The following is a 24,701-nucleotide window of genomic DNA, read 5'->3' as shown; positions in this document are numbered from 1 at the left end:
TTCTCCATCCAATAGTCCCATGCCCATATACCCATCATACATATTCGCCATCCCATAGTCGAGTGCCCATATACCCATCACACATCCTTCATCTCATAGTCCCATGCCCATATACCCATCATACATATCCTCCATCCCATAGTCCCGTGCCCATATACCCATCATACATATCCTCCATCCTATAGTCCAGTGCCCATATACCCATCACACATCCTCCATCCCATAGTCCCGTGCCCATATACATATCCGCCATCCCATAGTCCCGTGCCCATATACCCGTCATACATATCCTCCATCCCATAGTCCCGTTCCCATATACTCATCATACATATCCTCCATCCCATAGTCCGGAGCCCATATAGTCATCACACATCCTCCATTCCATAGTCAACCATTATGACATCATAAAGAGCGGCGGCAGGGCTTGCAACCTTTGATGACATCAGCGTCGCCATGGCAACCATTGTGACATCATAATGATGGGTGGGGCTTGATACACACACTACTTCCCCAGTATGCAAATAGGGGCATTATGACATCACAATGCGGGGCGGGGCTTGACACACACACACTTTTTCCCCCAGTATGTAGATAGGGGCAAAATTGTTTGGTGAATTGGAACGCGCAGGGTTAAAATTTCACCTCACAACATACCTTAGGACGCTCTCGGGGTCCAGACGTGTGACTGTGCCAAATTTTGTGGCTGTAGCTGCGATGGTGCAGATGCCTATCCCGGACGCACGCACGCACGCACGCGCACACACACACATACATACACACTTTGAGCTTTATATATTAGATTTTTATTTAGTGCCTTCCGCCACTCCTAACATTACACTAGCGCCAGGGTCTGGCTGGGGATGGCAGATCAGCAGCAATTGTTGCAATGCGTTAAGCAGCTCGGCGACCGGGTGGCCGCTCTTGAGAAGTCTCTCTTAGCTGCACAAGCTACTGATGCTGCCGTACAGGCGTTAACGGATGCAGTAGCTTGTTTGTTGTCCATGTCCACCCTTGCGCCGACAGTAACCCGCCTCCCGTTGCCCGATAAGTTTTCTGGGGATGGCGCCTCCTGTAGGGGTTTAATCAGCCAGTGCTCGATCCATCTGGAGCTGCTGGCTGCACAATTCCCTACGGAACGGGCCAAGGTGGCATTCATTATATCCCTACTGTCGGGCAAGGCTCTGGAATGGGTTACGCCGTTATGGGAGCGTGGTGATCCCGATATACGAACCGCAGCGCACCTGCTGATGGCCATCAAGCAGGTTTTCCTCGGCCCACGGGTCACGCACGACACCTCCCTGCAGCTACTTGCACTCTCTCAGGGATCCCTCTCGGTGAGCCAGTATGCCGTACGTTTTCGGACACTGGCGTCTGAGTTGGAGTGGGCTGATAGGGCCCTTATCCCTGTCTTTTGGAAAGGGTTAGCAGAGCATGTTAAAGACGCTCTTTCTACCAGAGAGATTCCTACGACCTTGGAAGAGTTGATTTCCATCTCCTCGCGCATTGACCTCCGTTTTTTGGAGCGCGGCCTAGAGCGTGCTCACTCAAAACGGAAGGGTACTCCGCTTCCCAAATTTTTTGAGCCGCTAGAGCCACCTGAGCCAGAGGTCCTACCTCCTGAGCCCATGGAGGTGTCTCGTACCGATCTTAACACGGACTCAGACCAGGAATCTGTTTGCGGTTGTCACCACATATGTGCGGTTTCTCCGGAAGCCAGCCCCCCACAATGGTCTGAGTCTGAACCGGTTGTCGAGACCTTTGTCCCTCCTCATCTTAGGGCTCAGGTACTCGCTTGGGCGCATGCATCCAATGCGTCTCACCACTGAGGCTACATGCAGGTCTCGAAGCTCTTAGCCGGAGCATATTGGTGGCCTCATAGGGCTCGGGATGTTAAGAGGTTCATTCAGGCATGTACCTCTTGTGCTCGGCATAGCCTCTCTAGGCGGAGTGGGGTGACGACCGTCGATACACGGCGGCATGCCATGGCCACTCCCGATCCAGCCATTTCCCAGATTTCCCTCCTGAAACTGGGCGACCTTGCCTCCGCTGGTACCTTCCATGTGTCCCAGGTTACCATGTCACCTACCAGGACACCAAGCTCGTTTATAGGCGAGTTTGAGCCCTGTGCCACCGCTAGGCACAGGGTGGTGGATCGGAAGGTTCAGGGGGGGCCCTAGGAGGGGGGGTAATGTTAGGAATCTGGTTTCTGACACGTCTATACAGAGACCCAGATTCTCATATGCTGTAGTCTCTTGCCCATCTGCTGCAGCAGAAGGGATTGCTGAGGAGATTGTCTCACAACAACTGTCTCCAGAGGCTTAGTCCTTTATTCCATCTATTGGGCATGCTCACGGGACGAGCTCCTATTGGACTTCGGGAGTCAGGTGCTCAGGTCCCGCTCCGGATCCTATTGGCTCTTCCTGGACTCCTGGAGATTTCCGGAAGGTCCCGTGCGCTATAAAAAGTGCGCATGGCCATGCCGCCATGCGCTAGTGTAGCATATTATGCTGTGTGTGTATGGTGATGGATGCATGGACTGGTGACTGACTTATTATGAAACCCCTTCCCTAGGTTATTACGAATGGTGACAGTGTGTCGGTCTTAGTTACAGTGCTAGCACACCATTTGCATCCCTGCCTCAGCAGCCTAGCGTCCATATTGCGCTTTCCTGATAGCAGCGTTTTCTTAGCGGTTGCGTTCCTGCCGCGCTGCTGTAGTAGCACAGTGTACGTTCGCAGTTGCGACGTCTCTGTCACAGACGTATACGGTAGGTCTAGATGGAGTTGGTGCCGTCAGCTCACGCCTCTCCTGTGACCAGTTACCGCGTCTGTGTAGCTGAGTCTCTGTGAGTTAAACAGACTCAGCACTTTTGCATTTCTGTTTATCCTTGGCAGCTCTGTGAGCTAAACTGAGCTTGCCTAGTGCACCAGAGTGACGTTAACCCCGTGCACTCTACCGCCTTATATTCTGCCATCTCCTAGCAGCGGTCTTACCATCTGCCGCACTGTGGACCCCGGGTGGCGAAGGCACTTTATTCATAATTTTTATTTAGTGCCTTCCGCCACTCCTAACAATAAACTATAAAGTATAAACTATTCGGACATCCCCTAGTCAATGCTTATATTTCTGTCACGGTTCTATCCCTCAGTGTGTCTCGGATGCGTTACTGTACTGACAGCTCAGCCCTCCAGTCTGGTAAAGGGGCTAGCTGAAGCTGTCAGTACTTTGACAGTTCAGTCATCCAGTCTGGTGCAGGGGTGTGCTAAGCTGTTGTTGTGTTGATTAACAGCTCTGCCATGCAATCGGAGACTTGGGTGCACCGATCTTCTCCAGGTGTTCATTATCTAGTTGAGTGCCAGGCTACTTAACTGAGCTGTTCCTTCCAGATCTCTGCCACATGTACATTCAGCTACTGTGTGGTTTCCATTCTGTTTCAATTTCTGATTTTTCATTGCCTGACCTTGGACCTCGTTCTGATCATCCATCTGTTTAACCCATTCTCCTCGGATCCGTTATCCTCCTGGTATTCTGACCTCGGAACGTTACCTGACTACGCCTTTGTCTCTTCCTTCTGTTTATGAAGTACTCTCATGGCTTCTTACATTGGATTCATTGACTATCCTGACTCATAGTTTGGCCATGAGAAGTTACTCAGCCTGACAGTTTTCCTCTTGTAAAATGATAGCACCTATATTCGCCTCTAGTGCCAATGCCATTCCAGCGGAGTTGGCACTGGCTCTCTCAAGGATCACATAAAATTGTCATGTCACATAATCCCTGTGGCCAATCAGGGTCTGCTTTACTCTCCTCTCCTTTGGATATATCACATACATCTGGAGGAAGCAAGAGGGCTGCAGCAGCTCTCACTTCCACTGGATGTATGTGATTTGTCTGCAGGCATTGTGTGACGTAATAAGGTCACGCCATCCCCCTCCATGGGAGAGCCAGTGGACAGCACTGGAATGGAAAGTATATGTGTTATTATTGTTAAGCTCACTAGGTGATGTGGATCCTCAAAGCCTAAGGTCCAGGTGGGCACCAGAGCCATGGGCGTTGGTGCAGCAGGCAGTTGAGGTACACGAGAAACAGGTAGCAAATATACAGGAGACTGCAGACGGATGGGAGTCCAGGAAGAGGTAGCAGAGGGCATGGAGACTGCAGACAGGTACCAAAGGTCCTGTAAACTACAGACAGCTAGAAGTTCTTGAACAGGTACTGAGCAGATTGTGGTGTTCAAACAAGCGAAAAGTCAATACTGTGACACAGGTGTGTGCCTTGGGAGGCCTTATAAAGGCCAAGGTAGATGGACACATGGGAGCCCATAAGGCTACTTTCAAAGTGTGGAGCACAAAAGAGTTTAGTAGACCAGGGTAAAGGGAGCAAAGCCAGGACCTGGGACGGGTGTGTAACAATTATTTTATAAGAGGCAAACATGCAGATGAAAAATAGGTTGTCCTAGTAGTGAACAACAACATTAATAATTTCTTTGGTTTAAACCTGTATAAAATAAAGGTATTCTGCTGAAATCTTAGCTAGACCAGTAAAGCCCCCATACACATTATATTAATTTCGGCTGAACACGCTGATGTCAACAATTGTGGCAAAGCATCTAATGTGTATGGGAACCCCAACAGATTGTTGGAGGAGATAAGGAGGTGTCTGATTTTGGACTTCCGGTCTTTTTGTTCTCTAAGAGATAAGTTGCTGCTAGAGATGTCTGACGGCGGCTGAGTCACAGAGAGCACATCGGCATCCGTCAGAAGCATTTTTGCCTTTGTATTTTAAACCATGTCCAATTATATAAACCAGAATTTTGTGAGATATTAATTCAATCTCTTCTTTTTTTTATCCCGTGGAATCGTGGATGCATATTTGTGGAACTACCAATAGCATTGCAGGCGGTATGAAAATAAAAAAAGAATAGAATTACCCAATGTAGCAAAAAGTTTTCTCTTCTTATTTTGATATTTGTTTTTTTTCATTGTTGGATCAAAATAGAAATGCCATCTAAACCTTGTCAATCCAATGAAGAAGAGGAAAACTTGACTTTTCTTGTAATTACTATGTGTCCTGCAATAGATATTTTATTGTGTACCCAAATATACCCATAACAAGTCATATCCTGCAATTGGTGTCAATTTACTACAGTAATCTCCACGTGACCGCATAAAAACAGGTGCAGTTGTGCAAAATTAGGTTTATGACATGACACGGCAAAAGAGGAAACAAATGTGGCCAGGAGACCGCATGCAGAATTTAAAAAAAAAAACATGAAAGCTCTTTTTCTTGTCTTGCAGGTCGGATTGGGGGCAGATATACAGCATTATAGAAAGCTGTTTATCAGGCCTAAAAGGTGGTGGCCATATCTCATAAGGGTCAAACTTGGTGACAGATTCCCTTTAAGAAGAAGCCAGTATTATACATGTAACATGATAGGTAGGTTGTAAATTTTGCATTCTGGTTTATTAAATTTAATTAAGTTCCACCTATGTCTTGAATGAATTTCTAATTTCACTTGTCCTTATTATACTGACCTGCTTTATGAATGTTTAAGAATTTGTCTGGATAGGATAAGAAAGATGTACAGTTGTGGCCAAAAGTATTGACACCCCTGCAATTCTGTCAGATAATACTCAGTTTCTTCCTGAAAATGATTGCAATCACAAATTCTTTGGTATTATTATCTTCATTTAATTTGTCTTAAATGAAAAAACTCAAAAGAGAATGAAGCAAAAAGCAAAACATTGATCATTTCACACAAAACTCCAAAAATGGGCCAGAAAAAAGTATTGGCACCCTAAGCCTAATACTTGGTTGCACAACCTTTAGCCAAAATAACTGCGACCAACCGCTTCCGGTAACCATCAATGAGTTTCTTACAATGCTCTGCTGGAATTTTAGACCATTCTTCTTTGGCAAACTGCTCCAGGTCCCTGATATTTGAAGGGTGCCTTCTCCAAACTGCCATTTTTAGATCTCTCCACAGGTGTTCTATGGGATTCAGGTCTGGACTCATTGCTGGCCACCTTAGAAGTCTCCAGTGCTTTCTCTCAAACCATTTTCTAGTGCTTTTTGAAGTGTGTTTTGGGTCATTGTCCTGCTGGAAGACCCATGACCTCTGAGGGAGACCCAGCTTTCTCACACTGGGCCCTACATTATGCTGCAAAATTTGTTGGTAGTCTTCAGATTTCAAAATGCCATGCACACGGTCAAGCAGGCCAGTGCCAGAGGCAGCAAAGCAACCTCAAAACATCAGGGAACCCCCGCCATGTTTGACTGTAGGGACCGTGTTTTTTCTTTGAATGCCTCTTTTTTTCTCCTGTAAACTCTATGTTGATGCCTTTGCCCAAAAAGCTCTACTTTTGTCTCATCAGACCAGAGAACATTCTTCCAAAACATTTTAGGTTTTTTCAGGTAAGTTTTGGCAAACTCCAGCCTGGCTTTTTTATGTCTCGGGGTAAGAAGTGGGGTCTTCCTGGGTCTCCTACCATACAGTCCCTTTTCATTCAGACGCCGACGGATAGTACGGGTTGACACTGTTGTACCCTCGGACTGCAGGGCAGCTTGAACTTGTTTGGATGTTAGTCGAGGTTCTTTATCCAACATCCGCACAATCTTGCGTTGAAATCTCTTGTCAATTTTTCTTTTCCATCCACATCTAGGGAGGTTAGCCACAGTGCCATGGGCTTTAAACTTCTTGATGACACTGCGCACGGTAGACACAGGAACATTCAGGTCTTTGGAGATGGACTTGTAGCCTTGAGATTGCTCATGCTTCCTCACAATTTGGTTTCTCAAGTCCTCAGACAGTTCTTTTGTCTTCTTTCTTTTCTCCATGCTCAATGTGGTACACACAAGGACACAGGACAGAGGCTGAGTCAACTTTAATCCATGTCAACTGGCTGCAAGTGTGATTTAGTTATTGCCAACACCTGTTAGGTGCCACAGGTAAGTTACAGGTGCTGTTAATTACACAAATTAGAGAAGCATCACATGATTTTTCGAACAGTGCCAATACTTTTGTCCACCCTCTTTTTTATGTTTGGTGTGGAATTATATCCAATTTGGCTTTAGGACAATTTTTTGTATTTTTTCATTTAAGACAAATTAAATTTAGATAATAACAACAAAGAATTTGTGTTTGCAATCATTTTCAGGAAGAAACTGAGTATTATCTGACAGAATTGCAGGGGTGTCAATACTTTTGGCCACAACTGTATACTGCAATTGTCCCATAGGTTTCTTTGGGCAGACCGTGATTCAAAATATAGGTTTTTTGGTTATGCATTCATTTTATCTTATATGGTATCAAGAAAAGCTATATACACCTTTATACTGATTATCTTTTTTTTTCTTTAGTTGCTTTCTACATACAAAATTAATCAACTATCTAAAAAGTCTTCAATAGAAAGATATAGATAGGCATTTTGTTGCCAAAGGGCTTTTCACTGACAGTAGGCAGCTGGTCTGCAAAATCGGACAAAAGTCCATCAGATTTCTGCTCCTGATTCTGGCCCAGTTGGAAGAGAATCTGTTAGAAGGTTTTTGCTATCTAATCTGAGAGCAGTGTAATGTAGGGGCGGAGACTCTGATTCCAGTGATGTGTCACTTACTAGGATGCGTTCTGTAGTTTTTATAAAATCTGTGTATTATCATCAGGTGATTATCACTTCAGGATTAGATGTCTCATGTCCCCTAGTCCTCCTGCTCTGTGCAACCCCGCCCACACCAATGATTGGCAGCTTTCTGCATAGTGAAAACAGAAGGCTGCCAACCAGTGGCATGAGTGGTGCTTTACAGGGCTCAGCATTCAGAGCACTGCTTGATCTCCAGCAGAGAAAACAGTTTTTTGTAAAACCTTTAGCACCCAGTAAAGTTAGTGACAGATCGCTGAAATCAGGGTCTCTGCTCCTACGTCTCTGAGATGAAGTATCAAAAACCTGGTGATAGATTTCCTTTAAGAGAGAAGAAGGGGATAAAGATAGAAGCAGGGAGGTGGAGAAGATTGCATTGGGTAGATCAGAAAGCATTTATGTTACTATGGAGGGCAGCTCATTCAGTCTGTCTGGAGTGCACATGATCCTTAATGAGATGTGAAGTAGAAATCCATACAAGAATAAAAACTGTGTTGCTGCATAGTGAAGACAGCAGCCTCCTGGACATATAGAACTCGCATCAAGCATGTATCACTGAGATAGAGAGATTAATGCACAAGAGAATAGTCGGAATTCAGGAGCAGGCTGCAAACTGTATATCAGGGGTCGGAGATGTGAAGAAATGGAGAATGCAGACTAAAACTTTTTAGAACTTTATAAAACCAAAGGTAAATACTAACATATGTAAAAATATGTTTTCTTTATGTTAAAAGGTGCCAAAGACTTTAAAACCTACTACATTATGCATGTTTTATGTTTCTTTTATCTGGGAGTCAATGGCAGACATAGGTAACTTTAACACTCTAAGCATTTTTTGTGAACCCAAAGAAAGTGAAGATGCAAAATCATATTACCTGAGGAGATGGTGATGGTGAACTCAGTCGAGGGGTTCAAGAGAGGCCTGAATGTCTTCCTGGAGCGTAACAATATTGTATCTTACAGTTATTAGGTTCTTTAGAAGGACGTAGATCTGGGGATTTATTCAGACGGAACATAGGCTGAACTGGACGGACAAATGTCCTTTTTCGGCCTTGCTAACTACTTAACTATGTTACTATGTTACATACATTCGATCATGCACGCGCCACTCCTAGCACCGGCATCGGGGAATCCTCACAGTGTGCAAGGGCACATGATATGTGGATTCACGAGTCTGCAGTCACATTGAGTGACTTCAGACTTGTACCCCTTTTAAATCACAATAACAGCCAAAGACCATGAACAAAAGTGAGACTAATTCTAGAAGAAAGCAGGCATATATATATTTTTTAATTTCTATTTTTTTCTCCTTTAATTAAACTCCTTTATGAGGCTCATTTATTTTGAAACGCAGCTAAAAACAAAAGTTTTATTCTTTAAATTAAATTTCAAACTAAATAAAATCATGAGACCTGAAGAACAGTGTTTTCCTTTTTTTTTCCTGATTGCATTTTTCAATCTGACGTCCTACGTGTCTGAGATCCACATGTGAGTGGGTTGAAACAACAGAAATGTAAAAATAACCAAATAATATCATTTGCGAGCTGCGGCGAGGCGAAAGCCTGTCAAGCAGGATGTACATTTTACGTAACAAGTCACAATTACATTCTTTACCCAGCCTGAAAAATCACCATGCTAATAATATAGAAACCCAAGAACCCGCCTCAGACAAACACAAGTTGTAATTAATTGTATTCCTATGTGAAACAACCATGGAGACGACTGCCAGGAAAAACTGAATCGTTTGCTCGCGTAAATATTCCAGACAGAGCATAATGAGAGAAATGAGATGTATCACTGTAGGGAAGGTTATATATGCCCACATATTTTTTTTTTCTATATGAACATATATAATGAGCCGGTGTCTGTGGAGGCTTCACAAGTCTTGCTAGTAATTAGTCACACGCTCATGTCTGAGTAGGTGTGAAGCAGTGCCACCCCACTCAAAGAATGGCTTACCGATGAAGCCAAAATGGATAGTACTGCTAATATGCTGGCTCAGCCAAGATTAAGACTTTCATTAGTGCATCATATTAATATGTTCACATAAGGGGAAAATGAAAGCCTTATTTTTTTTTTTATATCTACTGTTACATATCATTTTTTATTCTTTTTCATTTATTAATTATTCATTTCTTTGGTAACATTTTTGCTTTTGCTGTTTATTATGTTACTTTATATATACTAATGTTAAATGGGTTGCCCAGTGGAAACTTTTTATCATCTATCCATCTATTAGGTGATAACTGATAACTTTGCTAATCTGTGAAAAACAGAGAAAAATTTAAATTCGTAAGACATATCTGGAGAGGGGACATATTACCCTCACATTGAAAAATATGGGCTTAATTATAGCTGGAGAAGAGAGAGAGAGAGTGAACACTTCAACCTCCATTGAAGTAGGGGCCTCCTGAAATTATCAGGTAATGACAACAGGAGATTTGACATGGGAAAAAGACGCCAAGACTGAGCTTTGTTTATGAAGATGTGGGGAAATTTACTTCCCAGAGATAAGTTTCCTCTAATCAAAGCAGGGCTCTGAGATTTTTTGGAGCCAGTGGAAAGTGATGAATATTGGGGTTTGTATTGATCCAATATTTTTGGGAGATATATTTTCGGCATCATAGAGAAGGGACGAACACAACCATTAGGCCATTCTAAACTCTTCAACTTTATGTCAGGTCTAATGAATTAAGCTATCCACATCATATTTGATCTTTTATATAAAGGTAAAATTGTGATTGGAAACATGATGACAATATCTACCCACTGGGACCTCCTAGGGCAAAGACATCCTGTAAGTTGGGGAGCTCATAAAGTTCTAACAGACCTAGCACATCCCACAACCAGCCCCCATATGAACTCACCAATGGGAAGTATGTGGGCGTAACCTTGATTTAATAAATAGAAGAAATGTTTGTATTTTGTCAGCTTTGGAAGCTACAGCTTGCTGTGGGTTCTGTCCATTTTCCTAAGAAGTACCTCCCACTGCTAAGCTCTGAGCCGTGACATCAGGTTTAGTAATTCTCTTTGGCTATCCCTTTTATAACATGTAATTGTATATACCGTATTGTGTTGTTCCGATTGTATATCATCTTTGAATATTTTTTTATTAAGATTGACTATCTTTTATCTTTCTGGATTAAATATGCAAAATGTAATAGCTCTGTTCCTCTTGTTCTCTAAACCGCACCCCTGAAGTAATTCACTACCTTTAATGGATGTCCAACAGGATATATACATACATATATATATATATATATATATATATATATATATATATATATATATATATATATATATATATATACTAGCTGAAGAGCCTCGCTGCCTGGGCATACTTACTAACTGTGGTTAGTTATAACAAATTTTAATTATCCTCCATCCCATAGTCCAATGCCCATATACCCATCACACATCCTCCATCCCATAGTCCCGTGCCCATATACCCATCATACATATCCTCCATCCCATAGTCCAGTGCCCATATACCCATCACACATCCTCCATCCCATAGTCCCATGCCCATATACCAGTCGTACATATCGTCCATACCATAGCCGAGTGCCCATATACGCATCACACATCCTCCATCCCATAGTCCCATGCCCATATACCCATCATACATATTCGCCATCCCATAGTCGAGTGCCCATATACCCATCACACATCCTCCATCCCATAGTCCCATGCTCATATACCCATCATACATATCCGCCATCCCATAGTCCTGTGCCCATATACCCGTCATACATATCCTCCATCCCATAGTCCAGTGCCCATATACCCATCAAACATCATCCCATAGTCCCGTGCCCATATACCGGTCATACATATCGTCCATCCCATAGTCCCGTGCCCATATACCCATCATACATATTCTCCATCCCATAGTCCAGTGCCCATATACCCATCACACATCCTCCATCCCATAGTCCCGTGCCCATATACCCGTCATACATATCCACCATCCCATAGGCCCGTGCCCATATACCCGTCATACATATCCTCCATCCCATAGTCCAGTGCCCATATACCCATCACACATCCTCCATCCCATAGTCAACCATTATGACATCATAATGAGCGGTGGCGGGGCTTGCAACCTATGATGACATCAGCGTCGCCATGGCAACCATTATGACATCATAATGAGGGGCGGGGCTTGATACGCACACACTGTTTCCCCATTATGCAAATAGGGGCATTATAACATCATAATGAGGGGCGGGGCTTGACACACACACACTTTTTCCCCAGTATGTAGATAGGGGCAAAATTGTTTGGTGAATTGGAACACGCGGGGTTAAAATTTCGCCTCACAACATAGCTTAGGACGCTCTCGGGGTCCAGACGTGTGACTGTGCCAAATTTTGTGGCTGTAGCTGCGACGGTGCGGATGCCTATCCCGGACATACATACATACACACATACATACATGCATACATGCATACATACACACTTTGAGCTTTATATATTAGATATATATATATATATTTATACAGGGTGAGCCATTTATATGGATACACCTGGGTGGGCCATGTATATGGATACACCTAAATAAAATGGGGAGGGTTGGTGATATCAACGTCCTGTTTGTGGCACATTAGTATATGGGAGGGAGAAAACTTTTCAAGATGGGTGGAGACCGTGGTGGCCATTTTGAAGTTGGTCATTTTGGATCCAACTTTATAAATGGCCCACCCAGGTGTTTCCATATAAATGTCCTACCCTGTATAATCTAGTAGCTGAAATCAGAGGTGTATATACCATATGCTCACTTTGAGTTCCCCAATAACTGACCTAATAGTGGAAGCAGCCTGGGCCACGACCATCATTTGTCAGTTAATTGCTTAATTGTTGTGATGATTGGAGACCTGCATGACATCCTCGGTTGTTATCCCTGAAACTGGTGGCAGCAGTGGATGTGCTGGTCTTTTTAAATAAATGAATCCAATTCTGGGTGGTTAGTTCCCAGAGCAGATCTTTGCTGTAATTACCTGGTCACTGCAGTAGGTCTCTACTTCAATTCAGTATGAAGTGTCATCTCTCTCTCACTTCCTCAATTATAATTAATCCCATATGTTCAATGTGAGGATGATATGTCTCCTTTCCAAAGATGTCTTATGGATTTTAATTTTTCTCTATGACACCTCCCCCTTTTAGAGGTGGGCTTGGGAGACGATTTTACAGTTCCCCTGACAAACTGGTGACAGTGGTGGGACCTGCTTGACCTCCCTGGCTGTTATCCTTGACACAACAATTAGCAGAATGAGTTCCTTTTATCCCTGTTAGAATGGAGCGACAGTGATCATGCGCATCTGCCGCTTTATTCATTCTCCATAGGGTTGCCAAGTGCTGTGCTCGGCTTTTAACGAGCAGCCGCATACGCATAGGGAATGAATGGAGAGAGGGTTGAGCATGCACACCATGCTGCACCATTTTGTAATGGGGGATAAGTGCACAGTGCTTTGCAGCCCCAAAGAGAATTAAGGGAGCGATGGATGAACATGCACACTGCAACTTCATTCTTAGGCTGGGGTTGATTGAGCGATGATTTTCTCATGCGTGAGAATCAAGTTGATTATGCTAATGATAAACCCGATGGGTAAAAAACGATTTTGTTTTAATTAATATAGATCAGTCTAAATTATTTAAAGACACAAATGTGGTCGTATATTAGGGTATGAATCTCTAAAAATATAGGGCACCATTAATATGAATATAGGGTCTTATCTGATGGAGAAATTGGTCTAGGTGAGGGGTTTAAGAAATGCTCACCTTGTGGCGTTGTGTAACCCACAACTGAGGAATCAAAGTATGGCAGCCGCAGCAGTACCTTCAGGTTGGGAGATTACGCCATGTAGATCAATATTGTGGTTCCTGATGAAAACGTTGTTCCAACTTCTAAATGCGTTGAGAATTAATGGCATGATCTAATCCCCGGATCTCTTGATTCTAGCACAACAGCTCAGGCTCCTATCCTCCTACCACTTGGGAGATAGGAGGTGACTCTTTGGCCAAGAGTTACTGACTTGGCCACTGGACAAGATGTTGGGAATTGATTCAAACCATCTCTATTATTATTATTTATTTATGTAGTATCATTGATTCCATGGCGCTGTACATGAGAAGGGATTACATACAAATTACAGATATCACTTACAGTAAACAAACTAACAATCACAGACTGATACAGAGTGGAGATGACTCTGCCCTTGCTGGCTTACATTCTACAGGATGGTGGGGAAGGAGACAGTAGGTTGGGGTGTTGCAGCAGCTCAAATGTTGGTGAGGCAGTAGCTTCAGTAGGGGTGAGGAGGCAGCAGGGTCATTGCAGGCTGTAAGCTTTCCTGAAGAGGTGGGTTTTCAGGTTCCGTCTGAAAGATCCGAATGTGATTGATAGTTGGATGTGTTGGGGCAAAGAATTCCAGAGGATGGGGGATATCCGGGAGGTCTTGGAGGTGGTTGGATGAGGAGCGAATAAGTGTAGAGGAGAGAAGGAGGTCTTGGGAGGACCGGAGATTACGTGAAGGAAAATATTGGGAGATTACTTCAGAGATATATGGAGGAGACAGGTCATAGATGACCTTGTTGGTCAGTATTAGTCATTTGAACTGGATACTCTGAGGGAATGGGAGCCAGTGAATAGATTTGCAGAGGGGAGAAGCGGAGGAGTAGCGAGGAGAGAGATGAATTAGTCGGGCAGCAGACTTAAGGATGGATTGTAGAGGTGAGAGGGTGTTAGTGTGGTACTCGCAGGTACGCAGGATGCAGCGACGAGACGGAGATGGAGCAAGCTTAAATTCAACCTTTTTATATAAATAGGATGAATAACTGGCAAGCTAACAATCGTTTTCCACACAGGGAGGTAAACAACAATGCACATGAATTACCCAATATATACTACCCAGCCGGTGCCGGCAACTATATGACCTCCATATGGCCAGTTATGAGTCCTGAGATTATTATCAACTATCAACACTTATCCTGCTCTGACGTCCTGCAGAGTTGTTGTCTGGGAGGTGTCTGTTCGGCGTCTCAGCCGCTGGGCCCAGCCGACGAGGAGTTGACGTAAGCTTCTGGCATTTCTACGCCCAGGTGTAGTGGGGGCACAACAGGCTCCAGGACAGTCCCTCAGCGTTGGTCCCTCTGGTGGAGGCGAGATGGTGGCGGTCGTGGGCCTGAATGTATAGGCCACAGCCATGTACCGGAACGGGGCAGTGGCCGCCGCGGGGTGCAGCGCCCGGGCCGCAGCTGCAGTGCGGACCGGGGCAGAGGCAGCCACGGATGGCAGCACACAGGCCGCAGCCGCTGGACGGGGTGGGGCAGCGGCGACCGCGGGTGGCAGCGGGCGGGCCGCAGTCGCAGGCTGGAGTGAGGCAGCGGAAGCCGCGGGTGGCAACGGGCAGGCTGCAGCCGCAGTCAGGGTCAGGGCCATGGTGGTCACAGGTCTCGGTGCCTGGAGTGCGACTGCGGGCGTCTGGTCAGCGTCCCTCTGCTGTGCTGCTTGATGCTGTCCTCTCCCTGGTACCGGTGAGTCCCCGTCCAATCTCCCTGGCAGGTGCTGACTTCTTCCGGCTCTCTGGCGCCACCTAGGCTTCCTGCTCCTTCTCCCTTGCTCCATCGAGTGCTCCTGCTGGCGTCCTGCGTTCCTTTTATAACTGCTCCGCCCCCACTCCTTCTAGAACTGTCTCTGGTCCGTCCTCTAATTATGTCCCCCGGAAACAGTTCTCCTGGGAACCTTGGTGACAGCCCTCTTGGTTCCGGCCCTGTTACATAGCGGAAACTCTCCCTCCTACTCTCCCCCATCCTGTTTGCTCGCCAGTCCTCAGGCGAGGGTTTGGGGAGACTTGTGTTTTTATCTTGATGCTGTAGTCTTTTCTGCCACGTGAACTGATCCTGCTCATAGCGTTCGGGGGTTTTTCCTGCTGTAGACCGCTCAGAGCGTCGCGGTTCGATTGTTGCGGTGGAGTCTTCTGGTGTGGTGGAAGGTGGTTGGGTGGACGGGGCCATAGTGGCATTGGCCCTAGAACTGTCCGCTTGTACTACCGGAAGGTCCTCCTCGTCGTCATTATTCCATACAATTGGCGGAGGATCTGGGGTCTGAGGGGAGGCCTCGGGCTGCTCGAGGTCTGGGGATATACAGGGCCGCAACATAGTGCGATGTCCCATTCGAGTGGGGTGATCTCCCTCTTTTTCAGATTGTATCTCATACACCGGCCCATCTGGACTTATTCATCTCAGTACTCAGTAGGGACTCTCTTTCCAGCGGTGCTCTAATTTGTTTTGGGGGCGCTGGTCTCGCACGAGTATGTGATCCCCTGTCTGGAATTCAGTGGGTTGTGATGGGGCCTTCCCTGGGTGTTCCAAATCCCAGAGTTTTGTTTGGACTAGCCGGTGCAGGGTTTGCAGACGATACCGGTGATTTCAGATCAACGAGGGGACTCCTGTCCATGGTCGCTCTTCCTCCGGGTCCAACTCCACCTCAGTGATCCCCTTGCCTTCTCGGCCGAAGAGTAGTGAGTATGGGGTATAGCCGGTGACTCGGTGTACCCAATTGTTGTATACCCAGACCAGTTCGGGGACGTATTCGGGCCAAAGGGTCTTTCGGTCGTCCTCTAGGGTACGTAACATTTGGATTAGGGTCCGGTTAAATCGCTTGCAGGCCCCGTTCCCCTGCGGATGGTATGGCATGGTTCGGGATTTGTCAATGCCGTATAGACGATGTAGTTCCTCCATTACTTTCCCCAAGAAGCAGGCACCTTGGTCCAAATGAATTTGTTGGGGGCAGCCATATATTTGAATAAAGTTCTTACAGATCGCGTAGGCAGCTGATTCCGCTGTTTGATCTCGGGTTGGAGTCACCACGGCGAAGTTGGTGAAATGGTCCACCATAACCAGTCAGTGCTCGTACCCCTGATGGGCTGGACCGATGGTTAGATAGTCTATCATTAGTAGTTCAAGGGTTGCGGCATGTACGGCATACTTCTTCCACCTCGACTTGTAATTGGGGAAGGTGGGCTATTTGTTGTAGCCACTGAAAAGTCTTTTGTGCCCCAAAATGAGCCCCTTTTTCGTGAGCTTCATGAGCAATTCACTGGGCTGGACCCCCGGCACCACCACCTGCCACGCTACCGTTGGTTCTGTGTGTAGTACTGTCTTCCGGTACAATAGTCCACCTTTGATTATCAGTTTTTCCCACTGGCGTAGCATTAGCAAAGTGTCTCTGGACATAGTCTTTCTTTGGGCGTCATTGGGCAGCTGTTTCATGGCCACCAATCGACGTAGGGGCCGATCTCTCCATCTTCTTGTTGCTGCTGTATCCATTCATCCTGGGACTACTCTTAGATGCCCCTAGTGGGTCTCGCATGGGACTGTTCCCATGTCACCGCTGTGATTTTGGCGGGGCCGAGGGAAAATGGTGTTTCGTCTCCTTCCAGCTCTTCATCTCGGCTCCGTCCGGGAGCCGTGCGTCGAATTTGGGGCAAGGCTTTGGCGTGGACGTTCGCCCCCCATTTGTAAACGATTTTGTACTTGAACTTGACCATTCGAGCCACCCACCATTGCTCCAAGGCCCCCAACTTGGCATTTTTGAGGTGGGCCAGCGGGTTGTTGTCGGTTCGTACCACCACCTCAGATCCTGCTAGGTACTCCACGAATCGCTCCGTCATGGCCCATACCACTGCGAAAAGCTCGAGCTTAAAGGAGCTGTAGTTATCGGGATTGCGTTTGGAGTCATGAAGTGATCGGCTACCGTAGGCGATCACCTTCTCAGGGCCGCCCTGCATTTGAGGCAACACAGCTCCCAGCCCGTGCAGGCTCCCGTCGGTGTGCAGGATGAACGGTTGCGAGAAATCCACGTAGGCCAGCACAGGGGCTACCGAGAGTGCGGTCTTGAGGTCTCTGAAAGCTTCTTCCTGGGGTTCGCGCCATTGGATCTTCCAGCTATTGGCTCCGGATGGGGCTCCCTTCAGCAGGTCTTGCAGGGCTCGGGCTCGGCGGACGAAGTTTTTGACGAAGCAATGGTAATATCCGGCCAGCCTTAGAAAGGCCCGCACATCCTTTACTGTCTCGGGGGTAGGCCACTCCCGTATCAGAGCGACCTTCTTCAAAGACATCTCATGCCCTCGGCGGAAACGACATGTCCCAGATATTCTATTTGTGTGCAGAACAGATGGCATTTTTGGGGCTTTACCTTCAACCCGTACTTTGCAAGTGATCCTCAAACATGGCGGCGTAGATGATGATGTCGTCCAAGTATATTAGGGTGGCCTCGAAGTTTAGGTCAACCAGACACTGATCCATTAGTCGCTGGAAGGTTCCGGGGGCGTTGGCAAGTCTGAACGGCATACGATTGAATTCGAACAGTCCCATGGGCAAGATGAAGGCGGTTTTTGCACGATCTTCCTCCGACATTGTCACCTGCCAGTATCCGCTGGCCAAGTCCAGAGTAGAGAAATATTTCGCCTTTCCCAGGGCTGACATGGACTCCTTGATACAGGGAAGTGGATATGAGTCTTTGATGGTACAGCTTACGGTAGTCCACGCTGAATCGTAGCGTGCCGTCTTTCTTCTACACCAGCATGATGGGGGCTGCCCAGGGACTTTGGCTTTCCCAGATAACCCCCTTTCGCAGCATTTGGCCCAGCAGAGTCTTCACTTCTTGGTATAATTGCGGAGGGATCTGCCAATATCGTTCTCTGATGGGGGCCGTTCCTTCGGTGGGGATGCTGTGTGTGATAGCTGTTGTGCACCCGAAGTCATCTTCGTGGCTGGCGAATGCCTCTCGGTAATGGCCCAGAAGAGCTTCTACCTGATGTATTTGGGTCTGCCCTAGTCCGGAGATTTCCGCTCGCATCTTCTCCAAAATTGCTCGCCCTTCCTGCTCAGGCAGCGACCCTGCAGTCAGGAAGGAATGTACAGTTATGGCCCAGGGGTCCCTCACACTCAGCCCCAGCTGTAATGCCGGGGTCGGGAGCACCTCTTCCAGTGGTTTCACCAGTTTTGCCATTTTGGTGCGGGGTTTTAGGATGATGTCTTGATCCACCAGATTAACCCAGTGTACGAGGGCTGTCCCCTTCCGCACTTTGGCCAGGGTGCGAGCCACCAGGGGCCCTGGGGGTAAGTGCTCAGAGAAGCATGGCTCCATCTGCACCTCTACTCCTTCCAGAGATACATGGGCCTGGACGGGAAGAGCGAAAACTGTCTGTCCTGTCGGCAGTAAGAGCTGGGGAGCTGCAGACGCAATCACTCTCCCCAGCACCTTCCCCTCCTGGCAGGCATCTTGGACTCGTTCCCCTCCCCAGCTGCTGAAAGATCTGCCCCTGCGGTGTACAGGAGCTCCACTGTTTCAAAGTCTCTTGGGCAGGCTCACTGAGGAGAAGGCTGCCGAACTCCTTTAGTATATTAATGCCTTGGGTGACAGCGTGTTTCTCGCTTGCGTCTCCCCGAGTCAGAACCACGCCTCGCCGGCCTAATTGCTTGCCGCCCATCGAGATCTGCATCCAGGCTACTCTGACAACGGGGATTGGTAGGTGGTTGGCGGCCACCAGCTTTATCACGGACCCCCATTGGGGCCTTGCGGCTTCGGGGAAGTGCTGCCAGTAGTAGGTTTCCGGCATGGTAGTAACTTGTGACCCGGTATCCACCAAGCAACGTACCGCACGGCCTTCGAACTCTGCCCAAATCAGTGGATGTCATGCCACCTCTGTGTGCTCACCCTGCCTCCGTTCCCGCGCCGCAGCCCTCCGCTGCCCTGCAGCGGCGGCGGCCTCTTCTGACAGGTCTGCGGCTGACGGCATCTCTGCATGCTATGCGCATGCGCCGTAGGCCACGGCTGCGCCTCCATCCTGTCTCGTGCTCCGGCGGTGCCCTGACACAGAAGCACCGCCGGACCAATAGGTGACCGGGCAGGGGCATATCAGGCCGCTCTCCTATAATGGAGGCCCCTGATCTTCGTGTTTCACAGCACACCAGGCCCCCTGTTTCGCTACAAAGTGCTCCTCACCTCTTTCATGCTTGTCTCCCACAGTCCTACTCCGGTCCTGTCTTTCGTGTCCCTGCTCCATCCTGCTGTCCATGGTCCAGTCCTGCAGTCCTACTCTGGTCCTGTCTTCGGTGCCCTTGCTCCGTCCTGCTGTCCGTGGTCGAGACCCGTTGTCCTACTTCGGTCCTGTCTTCCGTGTCCGTGCTCCGTCCTTCTGTCTGTGGTCCAGTCCCGCAGCCCTACTCCGGTCCTGTCTTCCGTGTCCCTGCTCCATCATGCTGTCCGTGGTCCAGTCCCGCAGTCCTACTCTGGTCCTGTCTTCCATGTCCCTGCTCCGTCCTGCTGTCTGTGGTCCAGCACCGCAGTCCTACTCCGATCCTGTCTTCCATGTCCCTGCTCCGTCCTGCTCTCCGTGGTCCAATCCCACAGTCCTACTCCGATCCTGTCTCCTGTAGTTTTGTGGTCTTACTCCAGTCCGTTCTGAGCCTCCCCTCTCAGTACCAGCTATCGTGGTACCCAAAACCCTGGGCCTGCTCCAAATGATCCTTGTATAGGGGTCGGCTCCACCTGGCGGCTCGCCCGGGGCCCTCGGTGCTACGATCCAGAAGGTCCACTCCTGGAGACTTTCCTCACCTGACCATCCCGCTAACAGTAAGATCAGGCCATGGATCCTGCCGGTACTCCTGCTGCCACTCAAAAAGAGTTGCTCTTTTTGCTGGAGAACCAGGGTCGCATAATGTCTGTCATGAAGTCCATGGACTCCCGTTTGTCGGTCCTGCAGGTGGCCGATCCTGGAAATGCCACTCAGCTGGCCAGTCTTCAACAGGAGCTGGGTCAGCAACGGGATACTCAAGCCCATATTTTAAGTTATGTGGCCTCCATTGATAGCCGTTTGTTGGCCCTCCAGTCTGCCGCCGCGGTCCCGACTCCACCTCCCGTTTCTGCAACTTTCTCATCGCCTCGCCAAGCCGCCTTGGTTCAGTGGCGACCCCAAACTCTGTAGGGGGTTCTTAAACCAGTGTAGCCTCCATTTTGAATGGTTGCCTCAGCAATATCCCTCTGATCGGGCCAAAGTAGCCTTCATTATATCCCATCTGGAGGGAGAGGCCCTGTCCTGGCTGAATCCTCTCTGGGAACGGGGCGATCCCGTTGTCTTGAGCCTTCCGGTCTTCTTGGATACTTTTTGCAGGGTCTTTGATGAACTGGTTCGGTTAACCTCTCTTACCGAGTCTCTTTTCAACCTTCATCAGGGTTCCCTCACGGTCGGACAGTACGCGATCCGCTTTCATACTCTCTCCGCTGAGATTGGAATAACGCGGCATTGGTGGGTGCATTCTGGCGTGGTCTATCGAGCAGGATAAAGGATGAATTCGCAGGTTGGGATACCCCGACCACCCTGGAAGACCTTATCTCCCTGGCCACCCACATTGACCTACGGTCCCAGGAACGCGCCCGGGAGTCAGCAAGAGACAGGAGGTCCACTAGACCGGCCTCCCTTTCCAATCGGTCTGCTAGTCCTCATCCAGCCGGTTCCTCTCCTCTGTCGAACCCATGCAGGTGGATCGCCTCAAGTTGGCGGAGTTGTGTCGGAGGGAGAGACGGGCGCAAAGCCTATGCCTCTATTGCGGAGGTTCTTCGCATTTTGTCCACACCTGTCCAGAGAGACCAGGAAACTCCTCCACCTAGGTCAGGTAAGAGAGGCCTCCCTAGGTGCTAATAATTCCTCTCAACCTCTTAATATGACTGTTCTTGTGGTTTCAGGGCAGAGACGTCTGAGTGTATTTGGGCTCGGCAGGTAACTTCATCTGGCGTGAAGAGGTGGACAAGTACCAAATTCCTGTGATCACCCAAAGTAATCCTTGCCTGATTGCTGCAGTGGATGGCAAACCGCTACAGGAAACCGTCACCTTGGTCATTGAGGAAGTGGAGTTGCAAGTCAGAGCCTTACATCGAGAGAAGATGGCCTTTTACATTTTACCAAAGCTCTCCCATGCGATTCTACTTGGTCTCCCCTGGTTAAGGACACACCAGCCGGTCCTCGACTGGTCTTCGGGGGAGGTACTCCGCTGGGGGCATTCGTGCCAAGATTGCTGCCTGACTCCTGTCCGTCTTGCTGCCGCTCCCCAACCGCCCCCTGATCTTGTGGGCCTTTCTTTAGCCTACAGTTCCTATGCAGACGTCTTTGTTAAGAGGGAGGCGGAGGTTCTTCCTCCACACTGGCCTTTTGACTGCCCAATTGAACTAATCCCCGGTTCAACTCCCCCAAGGGGCAGAATCTACCCACTGTCTCCCGCAGAGACCTCAGCCATGTCCTAATACGTCCGGGAGAACCTCGCCAAAGGGTTTTTACGGAAATCCTCTTCGCCCACGGGAGCCGTGTTTTTCTTCGTCAAGAAGAAGGATGGATCTCTGCGGCCGTGCATTGACTATAGGGGCTTGACTGAGATTACCATCAAGAACAGGTATCCTCTCCCACTCATTCCGGAGTTGTTTGACCGTCTCAGAGTGGCCCGGGTCTTCTCCAAGTTGGACCTTAGGGGAGCCTATAATCATATCCGCATCCGTGCAGGTGACGAGTGGAAGACTTCTTTCAACACTCGAGATGGCCATTACGAGTACTTGGTCATGCCCTTTGGTCTCTGCAATGCTCCAGCTGTGTTTCAAGAGTTTGTCAATGAGATCTTCCTGGACCTCTTGTACTCCTGTGTGGTAGTTTACTTGGATGACATCCTTGTTTTCTCACTGGATCTTTCATCCCACAGAAAGAGTGTTCGCCTGGTGTTACAGCGTCTTCGGGAGAATTGCTTGTACACTAAGATAGAGAAATGTCTCTTTGAGCAAACCTCTCTGCCGTTTCTGGGCTACATTATCTCTGACGCTGGATTAAGGATGGATCCTGAGAAACTGACTGCCATCCTCAAATGGCCTCGTCCCGTTGGGGTAAGAGCTATACAACGGTTTCTCGGATTTGCCAACTATTACAGGCAATTTATTGCCCATTTTTCCGCAATAACTAAGCCTATTTCTGCTCTCACTCGAAAAGGGACAAGTCCCAATTCTTGGACTACGGAGGCAGAAGAAGCCTTTCAGACTCTAAAACGGGCTTTCTTCACTGCCCCGGTGTTGCACTGCCCTGAAAGCAACCGACCCTTTATGCTTGAGGTGGATGCTTCCTCAATAGGTGCCGAGGAAGTACTGTCCCAGAGATCCGCCTCTGGTCGACTGCGCCCCTGTGGCTTCTTTTCAAATGCTTTCTCTCCATCCGAGTGCAACTACTCGATCGGCGACCGCGAACTGTTGGCCATAAAATTGGCCCTGGAAGAATGGCGTTATCTTCTGGAGGGTGCTGTCCACCCCTTTGTAATCTTCTCTGACCAAAAAACTTGGCCTATCTCCAGTCTGCCCAGAGACTTAATCCTCGTCAGGCTAGGTGGTCCTTATTTTTTGCCCAATTTGATTTCGAGCTCCGTTTTCGCCCTGGCAACAAGAACACTAAAGTTGATGCCTTATCCAGGGTCTTCCAGCCGACCGAGACAGTGGAGAAACCTTCGCACATTATTGAGCCCACTAGAATCATCACTGTGGCTCCGGTGAATTGGCTTTCTCCACCTCCAAGCAAGACCCTTGTGCCTGAGAATCTCAAGAGAAAGGTCCTACTATGGGGTCATTCCTCCAAACTGGCTGGGCATGCCGCAACCAAGAAGACGCTTGCCCTTATCAAGCGTCACTACAGGTGGCCTACGCTTCGCCAAGATGTGCTTGATTTCGTGGCCTCTTGTCCCTCCTGCACTAAGAATAAAGTGCCACGACAACTTCCATCTGGTTTATTGCTTCCTTTGCCAGTCCCTGCGGTTCCCTGGGAACACATCGTCATGGATTTCATCACCGTCTCGCCCCATTCTTCCGGTTGTACTGTAATCCTAGTGGTGGTGGACCGTTTCTCCAAGATGGCCCACTTCATCTGTCCGGTCTCCCCTCAGCTCCTGAGTTAGCCAAAGTTTTTATCCATCAGATCTTCAGACTCCATGGACTACCTCAACGTTTCGTGTCTGACCGGGGAGTTCAGTTCACCCCCAAGTTCTGGTGGGCACTTTGTAAGCTCATTGTTATGAGCGGTGGAACGCACTAAATAAAATTAAAATAAAGTGCGTTCACCGCTCGGGGTCCACCGCGCGGTAGATGGGGTAACCACTGCTAAAAGAGGCAGGGCACTCAGGCGGTAATGTGCACAGGGTTTTAGCTGCACTCAGTGCACTAAAGCAGACTCTGTTATATGCACAGAGCTGCCAACAAAAACATAAATACCGCTGAGTCTGTATAGAGTCACAGACTTCAGCGATGTGGACACGGTATTAGAGGTCACAGAAATAGCCTTAAACACCAGGACTATCCCCTCTAGACCTACCTTAAAAAATAAGGTACGAGGTGTCGCAACTGCGAACACCCGGAAGGCTGCAACCGCAGCGCGGCGTGAACAGAGCCGCAAGCAAGGTGCTGCAAGGACGATGGCGCAATGCAAGACGCTTAGCTGCTGAAAAGGTATAGCTGGAGCGCGCTGGCGCTAGCGCTGCTACTGGCGGCTGCCCAATCACTCACACAATCGTAATATCCGAGGGACGGGGTTTCATAATAAGTCATCCACCAGTCCAAGCATCAATACCAAACACACAGCAGCAAGTATGAGAAATACTAGCGCATGGCGGAACAGCCATGCGCACTTTTTATAGTGAGCGGGACCTTCCGGAAATCTCCAGAGCCCTGAGCTGAACCAATGGAATCAGGAGCAGGACCTGAGCACCTGACTCCTGAACTCCAATGGGAGCTCATTCCAGAAGCATGCTCAGAAGCTGACTGAAAGGACAGCCTCTGGAGACAAATGTGAGGATCTGGATCTCTGCATAAGTATGGCAGGACACAGATTCCTAACATTACCCCCCCTCCTAAGGCCCCCTCCTACCCGAGCCCTCCGGGCAAATACCCTGTGCCCTACGGTGGCATAGGGCTCAAACTCGTCCGAGGGCGAGCTTGGTGTCCAGGTAGGGGTTACAGTAACCCGAGACACCTGGAAGGCATCAGAG

At 48.2% G+C, this 24,701-nt stretch overlaps 1 long non-coding RNA gene across 1 annotated transcript in view; it reads left to right on the top strand.

Moving 5' to 3' along the window:
• Positions 1-24,701, top strand: part of LOC141098065 (uncharacterized) — a 42,059-nt gene that overhangs the window by 4,202 nt on the left and 13,156 nt on the right. Inside the window, exon 2 of the long non-coding RNA XR_012234138.1 lies at positions 5,298-5,436. This is a non-coding gene — a long non-coding RNA (uncharacterized lncRNA). The remainder of the gene's footprint in view (positions 1-5,297; positions 5,437-24,701) is intronic.

Source organism: Dendrobates tinctorius, unplaced genomic scaffold, assembly GCF_039654945.1.
Source record: "Dendrobates tinctorius isolate UK_male_01 unplaced genomic scaffold, ASM3965494v1 ptg000086l, whole genome shotgun sequence".
NCBI lineage: Eukaryota > Metazoa > Chordata > Amphibia > Anura > Dendrobatidae > Dendrobates > Dendrobates tinctorius.
Note: the sequence above shows the minus strand (reverse complement) of the source record. Positions and strands in the feature narration are given on the sequence as shown.